This window comes from Taudactylus pleione, unplaced genomic scaffold (assembly GCF_031769625.1).
Source record: "Taudactylus pleione unplaced genomic scaffold, aTauple2 ptg000135l, whole genome shotgun sequence".
Classification (NCBI taxonomy): Eukaryota; Metazoa; Chordata; class Amphibia; order Anura; family Myobatrachidae; genus Taudactylus; species Taudactylus pleione.
In genome coordinates this window covers 8,894,932-8,901,997 of record NW_028284537.1, presented here as the reverse complement: position 1 = coordinate 8,901,997, position 7,066 = coordinate 8,894,932, and the positions used below count along the sequence as shown (strand labels likewise).

The following is a 7,066-nucleotide window of genomic DNA, read 5'->3' as shown; positions in this document are numbered from 1 at the left end:
TGGAAATAAACAAGATGACAGTCATTATATGACGCCTCCACCATATGGCAGTGTGCTATAATTAGGTTTCGCCAAAGCACTGGAGTCATATTTTTTACTTGCATATGCAAGAATAATTATCAGGAGTTTATTAAATATGAGAACTGGAATACCTTAGGCATTCAGTACAGATGGGAATTACATCCATTTTCTTGTTACTGTATATTAAACAAATGACAGTTACAAAAACAATTGTTCTTGTTACTGTATATTAAACAAATGACAGTTACAAAAACAATTGTTAATTTAAGCAATTTCTACTTGTTTTGCAAGTGTGCTATAAATATTACAGTATTATCAGTGGCTTGGATTGGGGAAAAGATTTATAGAGAATCACTAATGTACAGTGGAGTAAAATCTGTAGCATAATACTGTAAGTGCATGGTTATTTAATTTACCATGGGATGCAAAGTATTATATAAAATAAAATATACAGGGCATGATGTAGGAGTTTGATGTACTGTGCCATAATAAAACAATGCAAATTGCCCTTGTGGCCTCATAGACTAAAGGTGGGTACACACTAGACGATATGTCGTCCGATCCCACGTATCGGATTGACATGTCGGGTACATAGTCTAGTGTGTACCCATGATATGCGCGCTGCATGCGGATGGGTCATTAACGACAACGCCCGTCGGCCGCACTGCAGGGCCGACAATGTTGCTAACGATGCTATGCTGCAGAATGCAGCATGACACGTCCGTCCCCCCGTCGGACCCAGCATTGGCAAGTCTTTATGCACTTGCCGATGCGGGTCCCTTTGCCAACGATGTTGCTCTGGGTACACATCAGCTAACGTGTACCCAGCTTTAGAGAGGCAGATCCGAGGGGATGTAGTTAGCGGACCGGCGGACAGTCTGAATCCCAACGCTGGAAGTCCGACACGGGACTTAAGATAGGTGTCGAAATATCGACGCCTATCTTAATCCCGACGCCGGAACACAGACGCCAACCCGAACCAGGTAAGTCCAGTGCGTCTTAGCTGTTCGCCGTGGGGGGGTGCGGGAAGGAGGAGGGTTAGGTTTAGATACCATAGAGGTGTTAGTGTTAGGTTTTTTTGGGTGGAGTTAGGTTTAGGCACCCCTAGGGGGGGTAGGCACCACTAGGGGAGGGTTTGGGTTAGGCTACAAGAAGGGAGGGTTAGGGGGAGAAGGGGGGAGGGTAAGTAACTTACCTAACCCCTGTCAGGATACCAACCATCGGGATGCCGCTATCATTATTTTGACATGAGGCATCCCGACAGCCGGCATTTGATACCGATTCCGATCCGAGGCATGCAAGCAAGTTAGTATGGTTCCTGGAGACGAGGCCTATTTAGAGAAGGTTGCTTCTCTATATATGCCTATTAGGAGGTATTTTAATTGTGGCACCCGAAAACCCTTGAGCAGTAGTTCCCAAACTGGGTGCCGCGGGGCACTTGATGGGGTACCATGGGTTGGTGGTCCCTGACAAATCAAATTATTTATGGTCAATGTATTAGGTTAAACCTCATTCCCTTATACTGCATGTTGTGGCCACAGCTCTAGTAGAAGCATATTATACAGTATATACTTCTGCTATTGTGGTCATGAGTTCCACTGATTCACAGCCAGTGATTTGACCAACCACCTACCAGGCAAACAGGGGAGGTAACACACATCAAAGTCTACAAGTTATACAAAAATATCAGTAATCTATGTACATTCTAGAGACAGAAACCATTCAACAACAAACAGATATTTTTTACATTCAGTAAATTACAGAGCCCAGGGCATTCTTCATAGTAACGTACACAACTGCACTCTATGGAATAACAATTCCGTTCAAGGCAATGGTTTTCATAACTGATTACTAGAAATATGTAGTGTTTTGTAAGCAAGCATTGTGTGCTAGAGAGGAACATAACTCAGGCATGTCTGCGCGGGGCAGCTATTCATTATTCATTAGGGAAGGAGATGGAGCTACTTAGCTTACAGCCATAATACAGCAGAGAATAGCTTTACATTCCCAAATGAAAATATGCTGTCAGACTATGGTACATATTAAATAATAACACTAATAATAAAAAAAAGGGGTCTTTAGCAATGGCGTAACTACCATGGGTGCAAGGGGTCCAGCTGCTATGGGGCCCAAAGCTGAGGGGGTCCATCTTCCTTGTTACATGTGCTATATCAGAGATTCCCAAACTCGTTCTGCAAGGCACCCTAACAGTCCAGGCTTTAAGGATATCCTGGGTTGAACACAGATGGGAAAATCATAACACTGAGGTACTAATTATGTCACTTGTGCCCAAGCATGGTCATCCTTAAAACCTGGACCATTAGGGTGCCTTGAGGACTGAGTTTGGGAACCTCAGTGTTATATACATTTTTCACCATTGGGTGGTACATAGGGGCCCTTACAAACTTTTGCTATGGGGCCTTCAAAAACCTAGTTACGCCCCCGTTTGCATATTTACTAAAGTGCGGGTTTTTATAAGTGGAGTTGTTACCCATAGCAACCAATCAGATTCTACTTATCATTTCGCTAGCATCTTCTACAAGATAATAGTTAGAATTTATTTGGTTGCTATGGGCAACATCTCTACTTCTAAAACCCTGCACTTTAGTAAATAGACCCCCTGGTCTTTAGTATCACATGAGGTAATTTAAACTGGGCAAAGCTGCCAAGGCGCAATGTGAGACACGGGTGACATCACACACCTATATGTGTGCAGATGCAGTACTATAGTTATGTGTATTAAAATATCAAGATGGCAGGGGAGCAGAATGTTGCATTACACTGTGCAGTCTCATAGGGGGTGGGGCCACCTGCACCTGGAAGTTCAGCAGTGCCCGGGGCGACTTCAAGATGCTCCAGGCAGGTGTACACAGCAGGATCCTGTCTGTAGCATCCAAAGAATGCTACGGCAGCACTGCCACACAGGCTTTTACCTACACTCCCGATTGGCCGGGAGCCTCCTGAATATCGGGTGCTACTCCCGGCCCCCTGGAAAGGCAGGAAAGCCCCTCCTGACCCCTCCCAGAGTAGACTAGGAACCCCCGCAGCGGGGGAAGGGATGGTGATGCATTTTGCGTTGAATCGCGTCATCGTGGCCCCACTCCCTGCTTCCCAATAATGCTGTTATTTTCGGCATTGTGAAGAGGGGGCTGGGCCATGATGATGCTATCACGCCCCTGGCCCTACTGCCAATGCGTCACCATTGCCCAGCCACACGCCCCCGCTCAGGACCGGGGCAAGGTTTCAGGGCGCCCTAGGCACAGGTTCACAATGCCGCCCCTGTTTTCCCCCAAACTCTCCGCCCAGCTCACAGACACATACACAGCACCCTAATAATATTCACATTACCTGAATTAAAGGGATGATTCCCCCTGCAGTGCCCCCAGTAGTAAGGGCCCTTGTAGTGCCCCCAGTCGTAATGCCCTTGTAGTGCCCCCAGTAGTAATGCTCCCTGCAGTGCCCCCAGTAGTAATGCTTCCTGCAGTGCCCCCAGTAGTAATGTTCCCTGCAGTGCCCCCATTAGTAATGCCCTTGTAGTGCCCCCAGTAGTAATTCTCCCTGCAGTGCCCCCAGTAGTAATGCCCTTGTAGTGCCCCCAGTAGTAATGCTCCCTGCAGTGCCCCCAGTAGTAATGCTCCCTGCAGTGCCCCCATTAGTAATGCCCTTGTAGTGCCCCCAGTAGTAATTCTCCCTGCAGGGCCCCCAGTAGTAATGCCCTTGTAGTGCCCCCAGTAGTAATGCTCCTTGCAGTGCCCCCAGTTGTTATGCCCTTGTAGTGCCCCCAGTTGTATTGCTCCCAATAGTGTCCCCAGTAGTAAGGCCCCTGTAGTGCCCCAAATAGTAAGGGGCCCTGTTGTGCCCCCAGTTGTAGTGCACCCAATAGTGTCCCCATATGATGCCCCCAGTAGTAATGTTCCCTGCAGTGCCCACAGTAGTAATGCCCCTTGAAGTGCCCCCAGTAGTAAGGGCCTCTGTAGTGCCCCCAATAGTAAGGCCCCTGTAGTGCCCCCAATAGTACAGACCCTGTAGTGCCCCCATATGATGCCCCCAGTAGTAAGGTCCCTGTACTGTCCAAAATAGTAAGGCCCCTGTAGTGCCCCCATATGATGCCCCCAGTAGTGTTCCCTTTAGTCTGCCCCCACGCACGCGCGCGCGCACGCACACACACACACACACTTACCTTAAACCCCATTCCAGAGCCTGCTGCCGTCCATCCCCGGCGACTGCTCCTCGGAACTATGGGAGTGACATCATGATGTCCCTCCCATAGTGCACTGCGGGACCTGGAAGCCGGAGCTCAGGAGTGAACTCTGGCTGCCGCTGGCGCCAGGGGGGGGGAGAGAAGAGCCGGGCGCCCACTGGTAACACAATCTCAGCGGGTGCCCAGCAAATGTAGTGTGCATGGGGTGCGATCACGCCATAGCAATCACCCCCCCTGCACCCTCCGTAGTTAGGGCGGACTCAGAAGCTCCCTCCAGTGAGCGGCGCCCCTAAGCTTGCCTAGTGGAAGCGCCGGCCCTGCCCCTGCTGTAAGCAGACATTCAGCTCCCTCCCAGAAGGCGAGATCAGAATGTCAGCAAGTATGCTGCCACAGCGATCCCAAAGCAACAGCCAGAAGCATGGACCTTGGGGCAGCGATGGTACCACCCCCTGAACTCTGTGCAGCTGCATCGGTCGCACACACCTAGTTACAGCTCTGGCTGTCAGCATTCTAATTCTCTGACTGGCTTCAGTCAATGCACTGAGCAAATGCACCTAACAGTACTCTACTCTTACATACAGTACCTCAAGCCTATTCCAGATTCGCATTGGGAAACCTCTGCTGCCCCAGTTAGTCACACATCTTCCAATAGTCCAGACAACTGCTACAAAATTCCTGAGTGTCAGGATGTCTGCATAATCCCCCTAAATTGGGAGATATGCTATTACCAATATTAATAATAATGGTAATGTATTTTCATCCTCCTTCATCAATAAAAAATGTATTTACAAGGATTTAGTTATCCTAAAAACTGCAAACGTTCATCAGATGGAGGGATTTACATTAGATTTATAGACAGAGAATAAACGTATCTGTGGAGAGGTACAGTGGCTGGACACAGATATGATTATACATCATAATCACAGAGGCAGATATTTTTATTTTCATTTAAAAGAATATCCTTGCATTTCTGGTTTTGGTGGAGAAAAACTTATACATCCAAATATGAACATTAATGTATCCCTCCGTGATATAATCTGAGGAATAGTGGCTGGTCCACTGCTTACAATGAGCTGTCCTTACACCATACTCTGCTAGGAGAATCAGTCAGTGCATGGACCGGACTCCTAGTTATCACAGCACTGGGATTGGTATTGTATGAACACGCACTTTGTTTAGGACCTCCGTGTCACACTCAGGGCCTGATTCAAACCCATTCGCTATTTGCAGCCGCTCGCTGTCAAAAAGGTGCCGTCTATGCAAATCATGCGCTCGCTCTTGGCAGTGTAAGGACGCCTCTATGTCTAAGCGAGCGACGGCATATTGCGCTCGCAAGTGTTTAAAGATGCCCCCTTGCCACTCGCTACACACGTCATTTCCGGGAAAGGTAGGATTAATCGGGAGCCATCGGAGCTGCTCGCAGCGCTTGAGATAGACCCTACCCTCCCGCAAGCACTGCGAGCAGTTCAGGTAAAAACCAACCAAGTCACGTGTTCAATGACGCTACTTTGCTAATTATGCACACCCATTAAACTCCGTGCTGACGCTCAGACACGCCGGCGTTCGCACATCCACTCCCCCATTCACAAGCACCTTTCCCTGTCACCACCCACAAACGGTGCTATCTGTCACTCAAAGTAGCGGCCAGGCTGTGTACTACGAGCGGACGATTTCAAATCGCAGACGCTTGTTTGTGCACGAGCACTACGACTTATACGCATGCGCAGTTGTGCGACCATCAATCAGGGCAAGCGAGCGCAGCTTAGCGTCCGGGTCTGAATCAGGCCCTCAGGCTATTATGCTTAGAGGATACCATGCATTTGGATAGTGGACTTAACGATCTATCTCGCTACTACCCATGTGGATATCTATATTAATAATTGTGAATGCTATTCTTTCTCTTTCCCATGTATTCTAACAAGAGGAAAACTGTCCTGCCATTTGTGCATGTTATACTATTATTGATAAATGACTATTAATTGTGGAATTCTTTGTAATAATGCACACAATATGATTTGGATTCTTTGTGTTTGATACATAATACCACAAGAACTTAATGAGCTATTTAAAGCATCAAGCTTACTCTGCGATCAGTACCTTACTTGAGCATATAATCTGTGTTCTAATCCTTATTTGGCGAGGTTTCAATATACGGCTATATTATAGCAAATTTTAGGACAAACTGAATAACATTTCGCTACTTAGTATTCCTTTATATACCTTTTGTTACACGTTATATAAACCTGAATCTGTATATGTATATTACAATGAACTCACGTGTAACAAATTAGGTGTGCTCATGCATCACTTTCTTTGAACACTATATTTTAAACAATTAATGGACTATTCATTTATGGTTACTGCTCTGACCAGGTGCTGGTGCAACCCATTTTATTATACGTACAGCCATACATCACTTGATTGCCCAATCACGTCTGATCTTGGAAGCTAAACAGTGATAGGCCTGGTTAGTACCTGGATGGGAGACCCCCTGGGAATACCAGGTGCTGTAGGTTAAAAGAGGTTGATTGGGATTAGACACGCACAGGTAGAACACTTAAACCAAATGTGTGCTAAATCATACTTGTTCATTATTAACCATTTCCTATTTACATACCCAGTGGAATGGAGACTTAATAAATATTTTGCCGCAGGTTTTCATTGTTAAATTCAACAACGTTTAATATAGATGATCAATATATATCATCTGTCAATTGTGGTCAGGATGTATGGTACCGCATTATTTTATTGATGTATACTAAAAGTTTTATATTTTAAACCATATACAATTATTCATAAGAGTGCCCCAGCGATTAGCCCTACTTTTCCTCTTTGCCTTTGTAC

At 46.4% G+C, this 7,066-nt stretch overlaps 1 pseudogene; it reads left to right on the top strand.

Annotated features, from left to right (window-relative positions):
- Positions 1 to 6,620: 6,620 nt before the first annotated feature.
- LOC148523001 (5S ribosomal RNA) lies at positions 6,621 to 6,738 on the top strand (annotated as a pseudogene).
- Positions 6,739 to 7,066: the final 328 nt, after the last annotated feature.